The 24,268-nt window shown below is 42.4% G+C and overlaps 1 pseudogene; it reads left to right on the forward strand.

Annotated features, from left to right (window-relative positions):
- Window positions 1-7,467: 7,467 nt before the first annotated feature.
- LOC124722542 lies at window positions 7,468-7,585 on the forward strand (annotated as a pseudogene).
- The last annotated feature ends 16,683 nt before the right edge of the window (window positions 7,586-24,268 follow it).

Here is a 24,268-nt window from a genome sequence, read left to right on the forward strand (position 1 = left end):
TGCTCGAAACTGCAAAACGCGCTGCCCGCAAAGATACTCTGCAACTAAGCCAGCGATATGACAGGACGTTTACAACCTATGTGTGCAAGATATACTGACTCTTAAAGATAAAACAGATGCATTAGACTTTCAAAAATGCGCAACTCGTGGCTATTTCGCCATCAGACGCTCTGGCAAGTTTTGGGCTGGGATATGGACGAGTATGACAGCTGAGCAAACCCTCATGAAAAAAATGAAGAGTTACGGTGGGCCGAATCGTGAACGAAGTATAACGGACAGCGTTCTCAATCGCTGGACTCTGGGGTCAGTTGCATTAGAAAATGCTACAACAGAACCACACACTGATATGAGATGTTCCCGTGTCGCCATGGATAATACTGATGTTAATAAAGTAAATCAGTGGTTTTCCAGTCGCAGTCCTTTGTCAGCTGTTAAATAAACTAAACTCCTCCCGAACAGGACATGAAGGCCCAAGGGTGCCGACCGGCCGTCGTGTCATCCTCAGCCCGTAGGCGTCACTGGATGCGGATATGGAGGGGCATGTGGTCAGCACATCGCTCTCCCCGCCGTATGGCAGTTCATGAGACCGGAGCCGTTACTTCTCAATCAAGTAGCTCCTCAGTTTGCCTCACAAGGGCTGAGTGCGCCCCGCTTGCCAACAGCGCTCGGCAGACTGGATGGTCATCCATCCAAATGCTAGCCCAGCCCGACAGCGCTTAACGGGAACCGGTGTTATCACTGTGGCAAGGCCGTTGGCAAACTGTTAAATACCTAATGCTAATAAGTAACGGAACTGGCTGGAGGTGAAAACGTCAACTGCCATCTGCGTTGAAAGAATGATTCTAGTGCAGTGGTTCCCATTACCCCTTCCATTACCCCTGAGTTCAATCAGACATTAGGTAGTGCCCCCGCCCTCCCTCCCTCCCGCCGTCTGTCCTCCACCGCCCCCCGCCCCCGCCACCAATACTCCACATTATCACCAACTGTAGCACCTAACTAAGCTGTAGAATGAAAGACTTTTCTGGGAACATTTTTATTTTTAAAATGATGAAAAACGCGAAAGACGAATAATACTTAGTATGTGTGTGTGTGTGTGTGTGTGTGTGTGTGTGTGTGTGTGTCTACTCACAGCTCCTTCTCAGATAAGAAAGATAACTATCCACAGCGAGGGTAGACACTTGCTACATACCAGGTGTACTGGTATGAAATGAGCGTTGAGATACAAATGTGTCGATAGGAAACACTTGTTGTGAACGAGCCTTATTTTTTTTTGTTTGGTTGGTATGACATCTGTCAAAGATATTTAGTATACATAAAGTCATGGAACAAACAACATCATATGTTTTCATCGTGTTAACAACGTCGAATTTTGTACCAGAAAATGATGATTTGCGGAAAGCATTAATTTTTTGTTTTCATTTGAAAAAAAGTGCTGCAGAGTCGCATCGAGGCATATGGTGATCATGCTCTATCAGAAGCAACATGCAAAAGATGGTTTCAACGGTTCAGAAATAATGATTTTGATGTAAGAAATGAAGAACGTGGAAGACCACTAAAAAAGTTCGAAGACGCCGAATTGCAAGCAATATTGGATGAAGATGATAGTTTGAGCCAGAAGCGAATGGCAGCAATGCTAAATGTTGCACAACAAACAATTTCTGACCGTTTGAAAGCTATGTGAAAGATCCAAAAGTGTGGAAAATGGGTACCACATGAATTGAATGAAAGACAGATGGAAAACCGAAAACCATTTGTCAAATTTTGCTTCAAAGACATGAAAGAAAATCAATTTTGCATCGAATTGTTACTGGCGATGAAAATGGATTTATTTTAAGAATCCTAAACGGGAAAAATCTATGGGTTAATCCGCGACAATCATCAGCATCGACTCCGAAACCAGATCGATTCGGCAAGAAGACAATGCTCTGTGTTTGGTGGGATCAGAAAGGTGTGGTGTATCATGAGCTTCTAAAACCCGGTGAAACTGTGAATGCTAATCGCTACAGACAACAAATGATCAATTTGAACTATTCATTGATCGAAAAAAGATCAGAATGGGCCAGAAGACATGGCAAAGTAATTTTTTTTACACGACAATGCACCTGCACACAAAGCAAAACTGGTTCAGGATACAGTCAAAACATTTGGCTGGGAGCTGCTACCCCATCCGCCATATTCACCAGACTTGGTCCCTTCCGACTACCATTTATATCAATGGGAGACTTCGATTCCTACGAAGAAGTCGAAAATTGGGTGCCTGATTGGTTTGCTTCAAAAGACGAACATTTCCATTGGCGTGGTGTCCACAAATTGCCAGAAAGGTGGTCAAAATGTATAGTAAGCAATGGTCAGTACTTTGAATAAAATGTTTTTACTTTTCAATTCAAAATTAGTGTTTCATTTTCACAAAAAACGCTCATTTCATACCGGTACACCTGGTACAATACACACACCCCGTGTATTACTCCTCTCCAATGCGGCACTTGCTTGACCTGCACACTGCAACCTCATTTAAAATCAAACAAGTTCAGATGTGTGTGCTGTCCCTACTGTTTGTAAATCACTTGATTGCTGGACTACTTACTTCTGAACTGGCACAAATTGGACGACTTCAGACTGTTAATGTTTTGTGTCTAACCATTTCAGTAATTATAATAACACTGCGTACCGCCTAATGTATTTATTCCTATGTCGTGCGTTCAATTAATTCATTTATGTGTTTCGAAGCGAGTAATGAAGCAATTTCTGGAGTAGTGCAGGTACTATCTACAACTTGGAGAAGATATTTTCTTGAGATATTTAGCATTTGTTACGCGTATGTCGCACTTTTATCATCAGCGATGCACGGGACAAAACACTGCATATGTGTGTAGTGGGTGGATTACGTGAGGAACCTGTAACCTGCACCGGATTAATGCTTGTAATTGAGCAAAAGGTATTATTGATAACTTATAGAATCAATATTAGAGTCTTACAAAATTGTGATTATAATAATGATGTTTGGAAAATAATTTAATTTCGTGACTGCAACAGAATCAAACAGTTTAGATTTTACCCCTAAGAAAATTTTATTTTACCCCTCAGGGGGTAATTATCCCCAGTTGGGAAGACAGAAAACATCTTCCGAAATTTTACTAAATGCTTTCTCTGAGAATTACTTTAGTTCATGAGCCCACACGAATTGTAAATGGTTGCGAAAACACACTTGACCTCTTAGCCACAAATAACCCCGATCTAATAGAGAGCGTCATGACGGATCGAGGGATCAGTGAACACAGGGTCATTGTAGCGAGGCTTAAAACCATATCAACCATAACCACTAAAAATAAACGCAAAATATATCTGTTTAAAACAGCAGACAAAAATTCGCTTGATGCCTTCCTAAGAGAGAGTCTCCATTCCTTCCTAGGTAATAATGTAAGTGTAGACCAGATATGGCTCAAATTCAAAGATACAGCATCGACAGCAATAGACAGATTCAAACCGCAAAGTTAATAAGAGACGGGACTGATCCACCACGGTACACAAAACACGTCAGAACACTGTTGCAGAAGCAACGAAAAAAGCATGCCAAATTCAGAAGAACGCAAAATCCCCAAGACTGGCTAAGTTTCACGAAAGCTCGAAATTTAGTGCGGATGTCAATGTGAGATGCTTTTAATAGTTTCCACAATGAAACATTGTCTCGAAATATGGTAGAAAACCCAAAGAGATTCTGGTCGTAACTGTAGTACACCAGTGGCAAAAAAACAGTCAATACCGTCACTGCGCGATTGCGGTGGAAATGATACCGATGATGGTGTCATTAAAGCGGAGTTACTAAATAAAGTGGCCGGCCGAAGTGGCCGTGCGGTTAAAGGCGCTGCAGTCTGGAACCGCAAGACCGCTACGGTCGCAGGTTCGAATCCTGCCTCGGGCATGGATATTTGTGATGTCCTTAGGTTCGTTAGGTTTAACTAGTTCTAAGTTCTAGGGGACTAATGACCTCAGCAGTTGAGTCCCATAGCGCTCAGAGCCATTTGAACCATTTCGAACTAAATAAAGTACTCCGTAATTCCTTCACGAAAGAAGAAGAAATAAATATTCTAGAATTCTAAACCAGAACAGTGGCATAAAAGTAGATTTCTTAGGTGTTGCGAAGCAACTCAAATCACTTAAGAAAGGCAAATCTTCCGGTCCAGATGGTATGCCAATCAGGTTCCTTTAAGAGTATACAGACACAATAGCGCTTTTCTTAGCAACCATAAACAACCGTTCACTTGACGAGAGGTCTGCTCCGAAAGACTGGAAAGTAGCATAGGTCACACCAATATTCAAGAAAGGAAATAGAAGGAACCCATTGAATTACAGACCCATATCACTGACCTCAATTTGCAGTAGGATTTTGGAGCATATACTGTACTCGAACATTATGAATCACCTTGAAGAAAATGACTTATTGATACATAACCAACACGGATTCGGAAAATATCTTTCTTCTTTATTCCCACGAAGTAGTGAGCGCTGACGACAAGGGATCTCAGATCGATTCCATATTCCTAGATTTCCAGAAGGCTTTTGATACCGTTCCTCACAAGCGAATATTAATCAAATTGCGTGCATATGAAGTATCATCTCAGTTGTGTGACTGGATTCGTGATTTCCTCTCAGAGAGGTCACAGTTCGTAATAACAGAGGGTAAATGATCGAGTTGAACAAAATTGATATCTGGCGTTCTGCAAGGTAGTGTCACAGGCCCTCTGCTTTTCCTGATGTACTTAAATGATCTAGGTGATAATCTGAGCAGCCCCCTTAAATTGTTTGCAGATGACGCTGTAATTTACCGTGTGGTAAAATCATCAGACGATCAATTCCAGTTACAAAATGATCTAGAGAGAATTTCTGTATGGTGCGAAAAATGGCAATTGGCACTAAACAAAGAAAAGTGCGAGGTCATCCACATGGGTACTAAAACAAATCCGATAAATTTTGGGTAATCGATAAATCGCACAAATCTAAGGGCTGTCAATTCGACTAAATACGTAGGAATTACAATTACGAGCAACTTAAATAGGAAAAACCACACAGGTAATATTGTGGGGAAGGCGAAACAAAGGCTGCACTTTGCTGGCTGAATATTTAAAAGATGCGACAAATCCACTATAGATACAACCTACGTTACACTTGTCCGTCCTCTGCTGGAATATTTCTGCGCGGTATGAGATCCATACCAGATAGGATTGACGGAGGACATCTAAAAAGTGCATAGAAGGACAGATCGTTTCGTGTTATGGCGCAATAGGGGTGAGAGTGTCACTGATATGATACGCGAGTTGGGGTGGCAGTCACTGAAACAAAGGCGGTTTTCTTTGCGGCGAGATCTATTTACGAAATTTCAATCACCAACTTTCTCTTCCGAACGCAGTAATATTTTGTTGACACGTACTTACGTTGGGAGAAACGATCATCATAATAAAATAAGAGAAATCAGAGCTCGAACGCGAAGATTTAGGTGTTCCTTTTTCCCATGCGCCATTCGAGAGTGGAATGGTAGAGAAGTAGTATGAAAATGGTTCGATGAAACCTCTGCCAGACACTTACGTGTGAATTGCAGAGTAATCACGTAGGTGTAGATGTAGATCCTAGAGGAATAAATAGAACTCCGAACAGCGACTGAGATAATGAATTTCCGACGTAAGGATACAATGCTGTCTCTGGCAATAGTTGTTAACCATATAAACACGATGAAAGGAAAAGAAGCTCTCGTTCCTTTGATGCTTTCCCGCAGGATGATCGTCTACAAGCAGTTTGATGACGACCTGAAAAAATACTGTGAGTATGAGCTTGCTCTCTTTCCATTGTCACTTTTTTCTGGGGAAGGCATTCGCAATGGAACAAAGCCCACATTTTACTACGCCTTCACGCCCTTGCCAAGTGACACAGAAATGAGAAAAAACAAAAATGATCTAGTAGGTGGTGGCTACCTCCTATAGAGAGTTCACTGGAATTTGAGCGAATGTTTTTCTGCTGTTTTTAAAAGATTTGTGACCTACGTACAGCGACATCATGTTCAGAATGCTTTTGTAGTCTTCGATGGGGAGCCCACAGAGGAAAATAAAAGCAATACAAAAAACACCGAAGGGCCACCGTCTTGTCCAGAAATTCTTTTGGATACTGCCATGTTTCCGCAGATGTCAAAGGATAAATTGTTATCGAATGAAAAACAAACAAACAAATCCTGCTTTATCTCATTGCTTCAGAAGGAGTTTCAGTGAGCACAAATGGTCACAAAGTAGGCAGTAGAAGCTGCAGATTAGCAAACAATCTTCCTCCGATCACAATGCTGTTGTTATTATTGGAGAAAACATTGATCTTTTGGTTTCGGTGACGGCTTTATCACCAGACAAAGTGTTCTTCTGCAGATCTGGAGGGGCTAACACAGAAGATGCGCTGTATTCCAAAATACCCTTCAGATGTAAAGATACTGTGGAAAACATTGTATTTCTCCATGCGATAAGTGGTTGCTATTCCAACTCAGCCCTCTCTGGAAAGTGGAAAGCTATATTTTCCGCCACACTTGAGAGTGATGCTCTCCACAAATGAAGTGCAGGAAAACAGAAGGTCGTCGAAGCAACTGTAAATTTCCTTGTGAGACTTTGTGGAAGTGTCTCGAGCACTTCTATAGATGGGTTGTTATATCTTCGCTTTTCTAAAGCTGCTGCCAACACCTAATTCGATTTAACGCTCCTATCTCCAGCAAGGGATCCAGTTCAATATCACACATGTACCATAGAACTTATCTGTAAATTCAAATGTAGACGCGGTATGAAAAAGACGTCCTGAAGTGGGGCTGGAAGAAGGATACTGGTGGTCTAGCTCCAGTGCCAATGAACAAAGAACCAGCTCCGCAGGCACTGTTGAACAAGATTTCATGCCAATGTAAAAAGAATTGTGGCAACAGACGCAGCTGCAGAAAGGCAGGACTTGGACGCGTCCATTGTATGTATCCATTGTGGATTCGAATCATGTGGCAATGCACCAGAGGTTGAATTTAGCACAGAAGAAGACGAGTTAGATGATCCATTGCCTTTGGGTAGAAGTGAGTAACTGTACATATCAATCACATTTGAGCCAAAGTAGCAGATTATGGTGAATTTTTAACTTAAAACTAAGTATATATCTTTAAAATAAAATTTGAGATCTAATTTTAAACTGTATTTTGTTGAAATATAAGTATATATAAAAGTGTTGAAAATTTGTGTTTTTCTTTTTCAAAAATTCTTATTCCCCAGAAATCACATGAATCTCGTGAACTACTTGTATATGTTGCATCCATAATGGCTTAAGGATAGTATCATATTCAGGAATACTATTTCTGACTGAGTTTTTTTGTATTTTCTGTTTCGTGTTCGCTTTCATTAAGACTGTTGGTTCAACGTTCCTCGGCGTGAATAGCGAGTAATTACAAATATTCTGAGTGAATTTTGAGGCAACGGCCTTGCCACAGTGGATACACCGGTTCCCGTCAGATCACCGAAGTTAAGCGCTGTCGGGCGTGGCCGGCATTTGGATGGGTGACCATCCGGGCCGCCATGTGCCGTTGCCGTTGCCATTTTCCGGGGTGCACTCAGCCTCGTGATGCCAATTGAGGAGCTACTCGACCGAATAGTAGCGGCTCCGGTCAAAGAAAACCATCGTAACGACCGGGAGAGCGGTGTGCTGACAACACGCCCCTCCTATCCGCATCCTCAGCTGAGGATGATACGGCGGTCGGATGGTCCCGATGGGCCACTTGTAGCCTGAAGACGGAGTGCTTTTTGAGTGAATTTTGAAGGAAATTAAATCTTCTACAACGCTGGTTAATGTTCATTCTGCACAAAACTGCACTTAAAATGCCGTTATGAAACCACTGACATATCTAACTTTTTTGCGATTTCTTGACATTTTGTATACTTCCACAGTAGTTGTTCCGAATTTTTGCACCATGTTATATTAAACGCTCTTTAAAACTGACAACGGCATATTTTTGCTTAAAATGCACTGGAAGCGCGTTACTGAGCAAAAACTAAAAAGTGTAGCATTTCGTAGCGATTTTTTCAAGACGATGGATAACGCACAAGGGGGAGACGATCTGACTGTTGGATTTCTCACGAAAGCGGTTATACATATAACATACCTGAAAAACAAAGTTACTCCAGTTTTGCAATCCAATCCCTCTCTGTACTGGGTTATATAACGCACTGTGGTTTTACTGCTCCATTACTTTCTATCGAAGTAAATCTGAATTTAATGTAACTACCGGCGTATTACCTCTTAGGCGCTATTTTCTGAAAACAAACACAAATGCAATCGAATACAATCATTACAAGCAAGAGCGTATAAATAATGCTTTTTATAATAAAATAAATAAACAATAAAATAATTAATAAATAGATATACTTTTACTATCTTTATTTTTAGTTTTAGCTAGCTCTACTCGGCAACGCTTTGCTTAGGTCAGAAAAGAAAAAAAAAAGAAGAGAAAGCACACTTTCTTATGTACATGGGAATCGGATGTGAGTCCTAATCTCCTTTTTCCCTCTCCCCCTCCCCTTTTCTTTGTCCAGCTCATTTTCCTTCCCCTTCGCTCAAACCATCACCTCATCCCCCTTTTTCTGTCCACCTTCTCCCTCCTCTCTTTCCACATGTTCCTGCCCCCCTCTCTTTCTCCATCTTCTCCTTCCTGTTTGCTATGTCCGTTTCCTCCCACCTCTTCGTCCCCTCTGGTTATATAGTTTATATGTGTCTAAACGTTTATTACAGTAACGCGTAAAAATTTGAAGTAAATCGGGAAGGTACATTTTGAGATATTTGGTGACACTGTTTTCCCTACCGCAAGACCACGAGCTGCGGACACCTAGTTTATTAACGTAGGTATATAGGTTAATAAACTACGTGTCCGCAGCTCGTGGTCTTGCGGTAGCGTTCTCGCTTCCTGCGCATGGGGTACCAGGTTCGATTCCCGGCGGGGTCAGGGAGTTTCCCTGCCTCGAGGTGACTGGGTGTTTTTGTGTTGTCTTCATCATCATCATTCATCCCCATTACGGTCGGAGGAAGGCAATGGCAAACCACCTCCGCTACGACCTTGCCTAGTCGGCGGTGCGGGTCTCCCGCATCGTCCCCTACGCTCCTCGGAGTATGGGACCTCATCATCATCAGTGAACTAGGTACGTAAGAACACTCCCGTATTAGAATTAAACGTTATTCATAATTTCACGGCAATCTGTGAAGAAATTTCGGAGGTTAACGATTTTGAACAAACCAACGTTATTAAAAATTTCAAGGCACTCGATCAATAACTTTCGAAGATTAACGGTTTTGAACAAACCAACACCTACGTTTTTATATCGTTCCCCTTTTACTACATATATACCAGATGGCGTTCCAGTAGATATGTAAAGCAAGTGAGTTTACGAATACAGTGTTGTGACAAGATTTCAAACCAATCTCTGGAGAACTTTCGGAGATTTAAGAGTATCAAGAAAAGAAATCTATGTTTGAGCTTAAATAGAAACTGTAAACTTCCTAATCACAAATCTGGTGAGACTTTCGACGGAACACTGTGAAAGTTTGACACAACGCTGCTATGGAATACGTATGTGCTTTTATATACCAATTTTTAATATATATTTTTTAAAGTTAGTAATAGGGAAACGTTATTACAAAAATCTCATAAAATAAATAGATACCAAAAAGGCACCTGTATTAGAATGCAACGTTGAGTCAAAATTTCAAAGCAACCCTTGAAGAGCTTAAAGAGATTTGATATTTTGAAGAAACGAACGTCTACATTTGTACTTATGTACAAAATGTGGATGTTCCTAATCGCAAATCTCAGAAAGCTTTTGACCGAAAGCTTTATATTTTGACACAGCACTCTACATCTACATGGATACTCTGCAAATCACATTTAAGTGCCTGGCAGAGGGTTCATTGAACCACTTTCACAATTCTCTATTATTCCAATCTCGTATAGCGCGCGGAAAAAATGAACACCTATATCTTTCCGTCCGTACGAGCTCTGATTTCCCTTATTTTATCGTGGTGATCGTTTCGCCCTATGTAGGTCGGTGTCAACAAAATATTTTCGCCTTCGAAGGAGAAAGTTGGTGATTGGAATTTCGTGAGAATATTCCGTCGCAACGAAAAACGCCTTTCTTTTAATGATTTCCAGCCCAAATCCGGCATTATTTCTGTGACACTCTCTCCCAATTTCAAGATAATACAAAACGTGCTGCCTTTCTTTGAACTTTTTCGATGTACTCCGTCAGTCCTATCTGGTAAGGATCCCACACTGCGCAGCAGTATTCTAAAAGAGGACGGACAAGCGTAGTGTAGGCAGTCTCCTTAGCAGGTCTGTTACATTTTCTAAGTGTCCTGTCCATAAAACGCAGCCTTTGGTTAGCCTTCTCCACAACATTTTCTATGTGTTCTTTCCAATTTAAGTTGTTCGTAATTGTAATATCTACGTATTTAGTTGAATTTACGACTTTTAGATTAGACTGATTTACCGTGAAACCAAAGTTTAACGAGTTCCTTTTAGCACACTTTTCGTTATTTAGGGTCAACTGCCAGTTTTCACACCATTCAGATATTATTTCTAAATCGTTTTGCAATTTTTTTTTATCTTCTGATGACTTTATTAGTCGATAAACGACAGCATCATCTGCAAACAACCGAAGAAGGCTGCTCAGATTGTCTCCCAAATCGTTTATATAGATAAGGAACAGCAAAGGGCCAATAACACTACATTGGGGGACGCCAGAAATCAATTCTGTTTTACTCGATGACTTTCCGTCAATTAGTACGAACTGTGAGCTCTCTGACAGGAAATCGCAAATCCAATCACATAACTGAGACGATGTTCCGCAAGCACGCAATTTTATTAAGAGCCGCTTGTGTGGTACAGTGTCAAAAGCCTTCCGGAAATCCAGGAATACGGAATATGGAATTTATCTGAAATCCCTTGCCAATAGCACTCAACACTTCATGTGAACAAAGAGCTAGTTGTGTTTCACAGGAACGATGTTTTCTAAACCCGTGTTGGCTGTGTGTCAATAGACCGTTTCCTTCGAGGTAATTCATAATGTTCGAACACAATATATGGAATACGAGTTATATTTTTTTATAAATTTAATAACAGGGAGACACTGTTACAAAAAATCTCGTAAAAGTTATGTATATATATTTATATATTATATGTCATATATTAAAGAAATAGGTACCTAAAACACACCTGTATTAGAATGGAACTTTATGTCAGAATTTAAGCAATCGGTCAAGAACTTTCGGAGATACACGATTTTGAACAGACATTTACCTTTTTTTTATGTAGATTGCATATAGCTATGTGACGTGCTATTCTACACTCCTGGAAATTGAAATAAGAACACCGTGAATTCATTGTCCCAGGAAGGTGAAACTTTATTGACACATTCCTGGGGTCAGATACATCACATGATCACACTGACAGAACCACAGGCACATAGACACAGGCAACAGAGCATGCACAATGTCGGCACTAGTACAGTGTATATCCACCTTTCGCAGCAATGCAGGCTGCTATTCTCCCATGGAGATGATCGTAGAGATGCTGGATGTAGTCCTGTGGAACGGCTTGCCATGCCATTTCCACCTGGCGCCTCAGTTGGACCAGCGTTCGTGCTGGACGTGCAGACCGCGTGAGACGACGCTTCATCCAGTCCCAAACATGCTCAATGGGGGACAGATCCGGAGATCTTGCTGGCCAGGGTAGTTGACTTACACCTTCTAGAGCACGTTGGGTGGCACGGGATACATGCGGACGTGCATTGTCGTGTTGGAACAGCAAGTTCCCTTGCCGGTCTAGGAATGGTAGAACGATGGGTTCGATGACGGTTTGGATGTACCGTGCACTATTCAGTGTCCCCTCGACGATCACCAGTGGTGTACGGCCAGTGTAGGAGATCGCTCCCCACACCATGATGCCGGGTGTTGGCCCTGTGTGCCTCGGTCGTATGCAGTCCTGATTGTGGCGCTCACCTGCACGGCGCCAAACACGCATACGACCATCATTGGCACCAAGGCAGAAGCGACTCTCATCGCTGAAGACGACACGTCTCCATTCGTCCCTCCATTCACGCCTGTCGCGACACCACTGAAGGCGGGCTGCACGATGTTGGGGCGTGAGCGGAAGACGGCCTAACGGTGTGCGGGACCGTAGCCCAGCTTCATGGAGACGGTTGAGAATGGTCCTCGCCGATACCCCAGGAGCAACAGTGTCCCTAATTTGCTGGGAAGTGGCGGTGCGGTCCCCTACGGCACTGCGTAGGATCCTACGGTCTTGGCGTGCATCCGTGCGTCGCTGAGGTCCGGTCCCAGGTCGACGGGCACGTGCACCTTCCGCCGACCACTGGCGACAACACTGATGTACTGTGGAGACCTCACGCCCCACGTGTTGAGCAATTCGGCGGTACGTCCACCCGGGCTCCCGCATGCCCACTATACGCCCTCGCTCAAGGCCCGTCAACTGCACATACGGTTCACGTCCACGCTGTCGCGGCATGCTACCAGTGTTAAAGACTGCGATGGAGCTCCGTATGCCACGGCAAACTGGCTGACACTGACGGCGGCGGTGCACAAATGCTGCGCAGCTAGCGCCATTCGACGGCCAACACCGCGGTTCCTGGTGTGTCCGCTGTGCCGTGCGTGTGATCATTGCTTGTACAGCCCTCTCGCAGTGTCCGGAGCAAGTATGGTGGGTCTGACACACCGGTGTCAATGTGTTCTTTTTTCCATTTCCAGGAGTGTAAGTAGATAGTCAACGAAATGTACCAAATAGCTGTTATCTTTTCCTAGTACAGACAGACATAGATATACTCAGGCCTATATTCTAGTTTGTAATACCTAGCTTAACGTGAGGCAATACTAACCTTACGACTTATCTTAGAAGAAAGATTAAGAAAAGGCAAACCTACGTTTCTAGCATTTTTAGACTTAGAGAAAGCTTTTGACAATGTTAACTGGAATACTCTCTTTCAAATTCTGAAGGTGGCAGGAATAAAATACAGGGAGCGAAAGGCTATTTACAATTTGTACAGAAATCAGATGGCAGTTATAAGAGTCGAGGGGCATGAAAGGGAAGCAGTGGTTGGGAAAGGAGTGAGACAGGGTTGTAGCCTCTCCCCGATGTTATTCAATCTGTATATTGAGCAAGCAGTAAAGGAAACAAAAGAAAAATTCGGAGTAGGTATTAAAATTCATGGAGAAGAAGTAAAAACTTTGAGGTTCGCCGATGACATTGTAATTCTGTCAGAGACAGCAAAGGACATGGAAGAGCAGTTGAACGGAATGGACAGTGTCTTGAAAGGAGGATATAAGATGAACATCAACAAAAGCAAAACGAGGATAATGGAATGTAGTCAAATTAAATCGGGTGATGCTGAGGGGATTAGATTAGGAAATGAGACACTTAAGGGAGTAAAGGAGTTTTGCTATTTAGGGAGTAAAATAACTGATGATGGTCAAAGTAGAGAGGATATAAAATGTAGACTGGCAATGGCAAGGAAATCGTTTCTGAAGAAGAGAAATTTGTTAACATCGAGTATAGATTTAAGTGTCAGGAAGTCGTTTCTGAAAGTATTTGTATGGAGTGTAGCCATGTATGGAAGTGAAACATGGACGATAAGTAGTTTGGACAAGAAGAGAATAGAAGCTTTCGAAATGTGGTGCTACAGAAGAATGCTGAAGATAAGGTGGGTAGATCACGTAACTAATGAGGAGGCATTGAATAGGATTGGGGAGAAGAGAAGTTTGTGGCACAACTTGACTAGAAGAAGGGATCGGTTGGTAGGGCATGTTTTGAGGCATCAAGGGATCACAAATTTAGCATTGGAGGGCAGCATGGAGGGTAAAAATCGTAGAGGGAGACCAAGAGATGAATACACTAAGCAGATTCAGAAGGATGTAGGTTGCAGTAGGTACTGGGAGATGAAGAAGCTTGCACAGGATAGAGTAGCATGGACAGCTGCATCAAACCAGTCTCAGGACTGAAGACCACAACAACAACAACAACAGCTTAACGTAGGAAAATATACTTACTACTTCTTTTTACATCAAGTCATAAATCGGGAAGAATGTTGGGGACTAACTGTCTGTTAAGCTACTGAAGCCGTCGAACCACCAAACAGCCAAGCAGAATCACTGACACCTCTGAGCAAGACAAAAGAAAGCCTGTGACTGGCTGACCGGCCCGAGCCAACCTGTGACGTGAATCACTTGCGCTCGCCTCCGACCACAGACACGCGCCACTACTAGCCGGGCGCACAGCACTGCACCGCCCGACTAATAAAATAAAACGAATAAAAGTTTGAAATTCTACATTTTTCACCGTACATATTTTAGCTCTTGAACAACACGTAGCCTGCGAATCACTGGTGGGGTCTAGTGCGTTTAGGGAACAATGAGTCCTTATTCAGATTCAGATTACTTATTGTTACTATTGTTTATCTCAAATGTATGCAGAGATAATTCGTCGTTGTATAGTCATAACAATGGATATTCAATATTTCTTCCGTCATGATGCCAGAATATTACATAGTGACGTCTGTAAATTTTGGTTTGGTTAAATTACTTACCGATGTTGTACATTATCTCTTACCCCTCTCTGCCCATCTCCTCCCACCCCTCCGTCCATGTTGTCTTCGCCCCCCCTACCCTCTCACACCTTGAGTCTTGTTTATTGTTATTGCAGCCGGCCGCTGTGACCGAGCGGTTCTAGGCGCTACAGTCTGGAGCCGCGCGACCGCCACGGTCGCAGGTTCGAATCCTGCTCGGGCATGGATGTGTGTGATGTCCTTAGGTTAGTTAGGTTTAAGTAGTTCCAAGTTCTACGGGACTGATGACCTCAGAAGTTAAGTCCCATAGTGCTCAAAGCCATTTGAATATTTTTCAGCGAAATAAGTTGTAAATATACACTACATGAATAAGACGTAGCTTATGTCACTCAATCAGTGTGATTCCGCTGTTTTTAAATGTATTTCATGAAAATTCATGTGTCTTAGTAATTTATTAACGCAAAAATCTAACAACTGTTTCTAAAATTACGTAGAAAATAATTAAAAAATGTTATCCTTACGACACTTACAACTGCTTTTCACCGCTTGGAGCGCTAGTGTCGGTCCAGCTGTCAAACGGTTAACACTTTCACACCAGAGAGTGTCGTGATTGTTTGTATTAAACTGTTCTATCTTGTTTTACAAGCGCGAAACTACGACTGACTGATTTGTGTGGCGTTCTTTGTGTTCTGGGTGTTACAGTGGCTGTAACACCCAGAAGCCACCAAGTGTTCCTCAAACAGGCAAGGGATCTTATTTTTTAAGCGTACTCGTTCTACAAACGTAACGCAGTTTCAGTCAAGCCGGTGTGGGGAAGTTACCAAAATGCAGAAACGCACTGCGGTGGCCTATGACGAAATTGGTGTACGAACTTTCAGATGAATTAGCAAGAGGCCAAGCTGTGTCGGCAGGCAACAGGAAGAAACTTAGCATGCCAAAGGGCGTAACAGGAATCGACGACTTCGATCGTGATGTTTTACGTCGAAAAGTTTTCGAATTTTATGAAAGAGGTGAGTCCCCCACGTCAGCGATATTGCTCCCTCTTCTGCGTGAAGCTACTGGGATTGACGGAAATGCAAAGTCAATGCAAAGAATATTGAAGAACATCGGATTTAAGTGTAAAATCTAATGAGGTATGGAAATTTTTAATGGAACAAAGTGATATTGGTGCTGCTAGGATGACGTTTCTAACAAGGGAAACACCCCATCGCACCCTCCTCACATTTAGTGGTAATATGGCACAGTCAAAAACACAGATCAAACACGGAAACAGGAAAAAGGTGTAGCGAACTGTGAGAAAAGATGCAAAATAGAAAGTGAGCGGTCCAAGCACAAAATATGCAACATAGAGCGATTTACGCCAGTAACGACGTCGTAGTTGTGTGGTCACGGTGTTGGACTGTATTGTAGGTCAAATAAGAGGTACGTACGTCTAGAGGTCCCTTCCTTCCTCGCTGTTGGAAGCGACCGTTACACCACAGAACACAGACACAGATTTAAATACAGTGAACAGTCACATCAATAGCCGGACGGACAGTTCAAAATTTTGTGAAAAAAAAAGCGGGACACGAGGGAGATATGAACCTCGTTGGGGTTGGGTTGATTTGGGGGAAGAGACCAAACAGCGAGGTCATCGTTGGAGCGTGCTAAGATTTCAAAAGGCAGCGATAAAAAAATAGGAAATTATTTCCATAGCTCTGCAACATGGCCACAATCTCATACGAATACCACCTATAACCGCCATTATAATCCAATAGAACCGGTGTGGGCACAGGTGAAGAGATACGTGGTAGATAAAAACGCTACGAGGGTCGTTCAATAAGTAATACCACAATTTTTTTTTTTTAAAGCCATTAATATAAATGGATAAACGTCCCTGTTGGTACTTCACATTTGATGTTTGTTCTGTGCGCCGGTGAAGTTTCGAATCGTTCAGGCAGATGGCAGAGCCGCAGTACAGCGTCAAAATGGCGTCTATACACGACTCACGTTACAAGCAGTGTGCTGTTATTGAATTCTTGTACGCAGAAATAGAAATCGTGGTAAACATCCATAAGCGTTTGTGTGCAGTGTATGGCGATGCTGCAGTTGATACGAATACAGATGGGCGATGGGTAAACAAAGTTACAGCCTCAGGAAATGCAGAAACAGAGCTCCACTATCAGTCACGCTCGGGACGTCCTGTCACAGCCACTCCTCCAGACACGCTGAATCGAGCGGATTCCATTATTCGTGCCGACCGGCGCATCACAACTCAACAATTGGCTCTACAGTTGTCGGTCGGCATTTGAAGTGCGTCTGCAATGATCGAGACTCTCGGATATTCAAAGAGCTGCTCACAATGGGTTTCACGAATGCTCACGGCGGACCACAAGATTCAAAGAAAGGCCATTTCATCTGAATTGTTGGAGCGTTTTGAAACAGTCGGAGAGGCCTTTCTATTGCGGATCGTTACGGGGGACGAAAGCTGGGTGCACCACTTTGCGCCGGAAAGTCCATGGAGTGGCGTCAGCCTCATTCACCACAAAAGAAGAAATTCAAGACAACACCCTCTGCCGGAAAAGTCATGATGTCAGTCTTCTGGGATTGTGATGGCGTCATTCTAGTGGATGTGATGCCAAGAGGGTCAACCATCAATTCCGAGGCATACGTGAAGACACGTTTTTGACGTGTTCGATCGGACAAGGATCCAGCAGAAATCTTGCTCCAACACGGTAATGCCCAGCACACAAGTCTGCGAACCTGGGAACACAGCACCATATTGGGTTGGACATCATTGCCTCATCCACCCTACAGTCCGGTCCTGGCACCCTCGGACTTGCATCTCTTTGGGCCGCTTAAAGATTCTCTACGGGGAACACTCTTTGCAGATGACGAGAGTGTCAGTCATGCAGTGAAAACATGGCTACGCCTCGAGGACAAGAGCTTTTACCAGCAGGGAATACACACTCTTCCACAACGTTGGCGTACGACCATAGAACGTGTTGGAGACTACGCAGAAAAATAGGACATGGACAAGACATGTTGATGTATATTGTCAGCAAATTCTGACTCTTTAACAGTAAATATGTTCTGAGAAAAAATGTGGGGCATTACTTATGGAACGACCCTCATACGTTTAATGTAGCCGACAGTGAAAGACTGATCCGTGAAGCAACAGATAGAATCACCGTTGCTGATTTGGAACCTTGCGTACGTCACACAGACAAACTGGAGAAAGAAGATATCCAGAAGGAAGTTGTTAGAGACGAAATAACGGATTCGTTAGTTGTCAATCTGGCACCCACGTCCAGAGACTCCAATTCTGAAGGCAATGGCAGTGAAACATCTGAATAAAAAGGTAAGTGAATGGAATGAAAATTTATTTTGTAATTTTCACTAAACGATTACTTTCCTGTCTATCTGTCTGTGCAGTAGAAAGTAGTTCAGAGCATAATCTGTTCTTTATTTACTTATCCCGCTCTTCTGACTGCAGTACAACACAGAAGTTTCTTTAAGGACCAATTTATTATAGAATCCATTCTGCAGTGCGAGAATCTGTATCACTGGTTTCTCTTCGTGTCTTTATGCCAGGGAAAGACTGAATACACATTCCATTCTTTCATGTGAATCTCATACTTATTGGCTACACTTAATGAATTTATGCCAACTGCTTTGCCGCAGCGGTAACACCGATTCCCGTCAGATCACCGTAGTTAAGGGCTGTTGGGCTTATATAGCACTTGGATGGGTCACCGTCCGTGTCTGCTGAGCGCTATTGGCTGCACTCAGCCCTTGTAAGACTAATTGAGGACATACTTGATTGAGACGTAGCGGCTCTGGTCAAAGAACTGACTACGGCTAGGGAGCGGTGTCCTGTATGTAGGAAGATGGTGACTGTGCAGCTCGTTAGAATGAAATTACTATTAAATCAATACAATGAAATGAATACTCTTAACTGCATACAGGCGTTGATATACGTCAACGGGGACAGTTGAAAATGAGTGCCCCGACCGGAACTCGAACCCGGGATCTCTGTTTACATGGCAGACGCTCTATCCATAATTTTTTTTTTTACATTCCTTATTGACCTTATTTTGTTCTATTTTGTTGGCTGGCTCTGAGCACTATGGGACTCAACTGCTGAGGTCATTAGTCCCGTATTTTGTTCGTTGTATATGTTCGGGGCGGACGTCTCATGACACCCGTTCAGGTTGTTCGTTGATCCGTTTTTATTACAGAGGGTAGCTAACCCTCTGACCGTACACGCTGAGCTATCTGAGCCACCGAGGACACAGAGGATAGTGCGACTGCAGGGACTTACCTCTGACATGCCTCTCGTGAGACCCATATTCCCAACTTATTGTTCCGCACTATATTCGTAGTGCCCCTGTTCATTACACTCATTACTCGCGCCTTGACCGATTCCCGCAAGAGTTCGGGCAATGTGTATGCTTGCAGGAATCGGTCAAGGCGCGAGTAATGAGTGTAATGGGCAGGGGTACCACGAATACAGAGCGGAACAATAAGTTGTGAATGTGGGTCTCACAGGAGGCGTGCCAGAGATAAGTCCCTGCAGTCGCACTGTGTCCTCGATGGCTCAGATTACCGGCACGGTAACTCAGCGTGTTCGGTCAGGGGGTTCGTTGCCCTCTGTAATAAAAAAACTGAGTAAATGGATTAGCGACGAACTGAAATGGGTGTCTTCCGACGTCCGCCCCTAGCAGATACAACGAACGAAAACGAACAAAATGAGATTTAAAAAAAAAAGAATAGAAAAAAGATGGATAGAATGTCTACCATGTAAGCAGGTGGTCCCGGGTTCGAGTCCTAGTCGGGGCACACATTTTCAAATGTCCCTTTTGACGTATACCAGCGGTGTGCTGATCACATGCCCCTCTGCATCAGCAGCCAGTAAAGCCTTTCGGAAGAGAATGACACGGCGGTCGGTCGGCACCATCGGGCTTTCCGAGACCTATTTGGACGTAGTTTACCAAATTGATCACGAAACGGGTTGTGTCGCACAGTCAAGCAGACCGTAGCGAGATGCTATTGCAGCTGTCCGTATTGTACCCGCCGTCTACGCACTTTCAGCCGAGCTCACAAAGCAGCTGTCCTTGCGAGCTGTGCGGCTAGAAGCTATTAACGATGTCGCCGGCTATACGTCATCAGGGCACAAGCGCTAGCTCATCTTGATAATAATGGGGAAGGCAGTCGATAGTAGTCTTGTACCAGGAACCGTTCAAGCATCTGCCTGATTGATTTGCGGAAACTACAGCGTATCTACAACAGAATGACAGGATGGTAATCTGAACTTTGCACTACCCGAGTACCTTTAAAATCTGAGCCACTGGACTGCCTTGGTAGATACACTGGCTCAAATAGATCGTAGGGCACTTTATGCTGGAAACTGGGGTATCTTTAGTTTAATAAACAATACTACGTTGGCATAATAAACGTGACCCGCAAATATTTACAATAAGACACCGGCAATATTTTCTGGTGTTTGCACTCTTTTCGGACATTTACGATTTTCATTCGCTACAGAACTCGTTTGGCGCAATTTTGCCACTAAGTTTGGCGTTGCAGACTTGGCTGGGGGTTTTGCCGAAACACTTCCAGGTTTAAACTCTTGACCAAACAGTTCGCAGGAGAGCTTCTGTGAAGTTTGGAAGGTAGGAGACGAGGTGCTGGCAGAAGTGAAGCTGTGAGGACGGGGCGTGAGTCGTGCTTGGGTAGCTCAGATGGTCGCCGGCACGGTAGCTCAGCGTTTTCGGTCAGAGGGCTGGGTGCTCTCTGTAACAAAAAAACTGAGTCAAGGAATCAACGATCTACTTGAACGGAAGTCTTGTGTCGTCTGCCCAGGCCATACGAAACGAACTATATCGAAAAAAAAAAGAGAAACATATGGTAGAGCACTTGCCCGCGAAAGGCACAGGTCCCGAGTTCGAGTCTCGGTCCGGCACACGGTTTTAATCTGCCAGGAAGTTTCATTTCTCCACACGTTTTCTACGGATTGCGCTTTGCTTAACACTCGACAGTGAAAACGTCTTGTTTTATCGTGACCACCATTTTGTGTTACGTCCAACCGTTCATTAAAACACGTCTGCTCCTCTTACGATCTCAAACGTAATGACACAGCGAAGTACTCGGAACAAAGCATGAAGGAGGCGCGTGCGCGCAGATACGTGACAGCAACCGACTGGTACATCGATGACGCGGTTTCAGGGATTAGCTGTGATGGGCAAGTCTCCTCCTGTTCATTAATAAGGCTCAATTCTGCGTCACTCTTATGAATATTTTCCGGGCCAGTCTTCTTTTGCTCACCCTCAAATCATATAATTACAATTATTGTAATGGCAATTATAATAACTAGGCTTGCAATATTCCTTGGTTATCATCCTATTGGGTGATTTAATGCACGTACTGGATGGAGAAAAAGATACAGGAATGTTATGGAGCGCTACCCGGAACATATGAAGGGCTTGTTTCAATAGTGATACAAGTCCATTTTTGTTCATATTAAGATACAGACTCCTAACGTTAAATGAGAGCTGAAAAATCTGCAGTTGAGATACCAGAAATATTCAAGCATATGGCTTCTTGCTAGAGATGAACCTTTCTTTCTGTTTGTTTGGCTCATTAATTTCAGAAGTATTATAGACAGAAAAGTGGAGGTAATGGAGTTGTACCACTGTTGAAATAAGCCCTTCATATATGAACCAATAAAGTTGGAAATGGATCGTTGAATTTTGTGAAAATCTTAATTTGTACTGATTTCCACATATTGTCGCCAACTACCCAGAAAACAAACATCATGACTAGGAATATTTCAAACAGACCATGTTGCTATATCTCGGAGGCGTTGTCCAGAATTAATGAATGTTAGATTCAGAAAGGAGATAAGCATACACATGATCAATGTGTTTCTGTCACATTCGTCAGACTATTACCTTCGAATATAATGAGCAATACAAACGCTGTATCAACATTCGACATCAAGAAATTATTAGAAAAAGAAAATAAATTTAGAGGGCTTACTCGACCAACAGAGAAAGACTTCGAAAATACAAAAACGCAATTGGTACAATTTGTAGCGGGGATGAAAAAAAGAATGAGAGGCGAATATTAGGATGGTAATTTCGAACAAATATTGAAAAATCGTTTGACTGCTTGGAGAAAATACTACAGAACCAAGAAAGAAGCAAACAGTGACACGGATAAATCTTATGACCAAAAACAGCAAAGAAAATACGCAGGGAGACGCTAAAGTACGAGAAAGAACCATTGAACAAGATGGAACACCACAATAATCTAAATGAGTACAACGCATATTACAGATACTACTAATAAGAGGATAGGCTACAAGGATACATCCCTTCCCCTCCAATCCCTTCCACGGATTTGAGAGGAAAGATGGAAGCTATACAATTTCAAACGAATAAAACTGTGAAAGCCTTGTCGAAAACTTTAAGACGCTTCCAAATTGTGAAAAACCAACTAACCCAATTAGAATTAATAAACCATGAGGTCAAACATCCTTTCCCAACGCCTCTCTCAGTTTTCGAGGGAAAGATGGGATCTTGAGCAACGTCAAACGACTAAAACTGTAAATTCTTTCTGAAATACCTTCAGATTTTTCTAAATGGCGAAAACCCAACGAATCCAATTGGAACTAACAAATCATGAAATCTGAAATCAGTGGCCCCTTTTCCGGAATGCTGTGAGATCAAAGTCTCAGACGACTAAAAAGCAACAGGGCTGCATGAGAAGACTCCATACTAGCACAGTTATGGAAACTTATGCCTGAAGAAGAAGTAGATGCTTTAAAAAAAAACGTAGTAAACATATGGGAGAAACAAGAATTAAAAACGACTGTGAACTATCCTTGATTATACTGCACATGAGAATGGAAAAACTATAGAGGTAAATAAACATCGTGGCATCTCATTACTCCTAGTAAGGTACATTGTCCATCCTATAATGCCAAAGGCAAGCCGCGCATAAACTGCGAGAATTTCAAGAACAGCTGTCGTAAAAACGTCATATTACAAACACTGTCAAAAACTTGTGTTACAAGTAATTCATTGTAATTTACGAGAAAAATATCATATGGCATTGGTAAGCAAATGGCGTGATGATAAAGTAGAAAACAGGTCGAAAATAACAAGACTGCTCTTCCAGACTTGTGGAACTCTGGAATACAATACACCGCACATTACAATCGCGGAGTAAATGATGGATGTTGATCGCTATTCCAGCCAGTAGTAGCACAGACGATAAACGATGGAAGAAACTTATGAGACACGAAGACCTGACATTGAACTTCAGAATCTCTGGTAAGCCAGTGAAAGCGGTTCCGTTAGCTTTTAGCTCATGTGGTGGGCTCTTGAAAACTATTATCGTTGATAAAATACCCACCTGCCATTTATAAAAAGTAACTTTTCTGATATCCACACACATTATCCGACACATCAAGCAGTTCCAGATACTGATGATGAAATATGAAATCTAGCGTAGTGACCTTCTTGCCTGTGTTATCTGTTGTCTTTTAGCCAATAATAATAATAATAATAATAATAAACATGTAACATCACTCTGAATGCCAAAAGATTCAGATGAATTGTTTCACCTAACGGGATGATTTAGTTTCATTGCACGGTAAAAAAGTCTGAATAGAACAATCTGAAGATCCATTATTTACTAGGGAAGTCTTTCACATTATAAACGGGACCGGAAAAACTAAAGTACGATGGCCATCCGACACATTGAAGGGTCTCAAAGATTGTTGACCCCACAAAAGTGACAAGATGAATTTGTGGGAAGACAGGAAGAACAAGAAAATAAAGCTAACCAGTAGCCTATGTACTCTTTAAAGAGCCGAACGAAATAACAATAGAAATAAATAAAGAACGAAATATTACATTATTCACTCACTTCTTAAAAAGGGAGGCAAACAAAATGTCAGCAGCTACGGAGAGGTGTCACTTCTACCAGTGGCATACAAAATATTATCAAACTTTCTAGTGAAGGGATTCGAAGAAACTTGAGACAAATAACTGATAGAAAGCGAGGATGGTTTACGAAAGGTGAGATCCTACACGGAACAGATTTCTAGCTTAAAATTAATAATTGACTACAGAATGTTTACCAGCAGACCAATAACCGTGTCATTTACTCTTTTCAAGAAAGCATCTGATGCTGTGAAAGAGAAAGAAACTTAAAATGCCTAGAAAATTTGGTATTAAACCAAAATTAGCAAATATAAGTCGTGTATCTCCAAAAAAAGATGTCTAAACTGAATTTATGGGAGAAATATCTCAGTTATTTGAAATAAAAACAAGGCAAGGAAAATGCGCATCGTCTTTACTGCTCACCTGCGTTTTATTAAAAGTTGTAAGGATCTTGAATTTAAAACAAAAAAAAGTCACAAAATTGAACCAATAATTCTGTGAAGAAAATAAAATGGAATTAAGATGAACTGGCTGGTCTGTGCGTACGATTTTGTACAAGTTTCAGAAAATCTGACAGAAGCAGTTACTCAAATCATTATTCTCGAAAGAATAACTGATGGAAATGGTCTCCGAATTTCAGCTGAAAGAACAAATTTTATGACAAAAATTTAAAAAATGCAACAAAGTACGTAGAAATACAAACAGGTAAAACACAGCGAGTTA

The sequence above is a fragment of the Schistocerca piceifrons genome, chromosome 1, assembly GCF_021461385.2.
Source record: "Schistocerca piceifrons isolate TAMUIC-IGC-003096 chromosome 1, iqSchPice1.1, whole genome shotgun sequence".
NCBI classification, from domain to species: Eukaryota; Metazoa; Arthropoda; class Insecta; order Orthoptera; family Acrididae; genus Schistocerca; species Schistocerca piceifrons.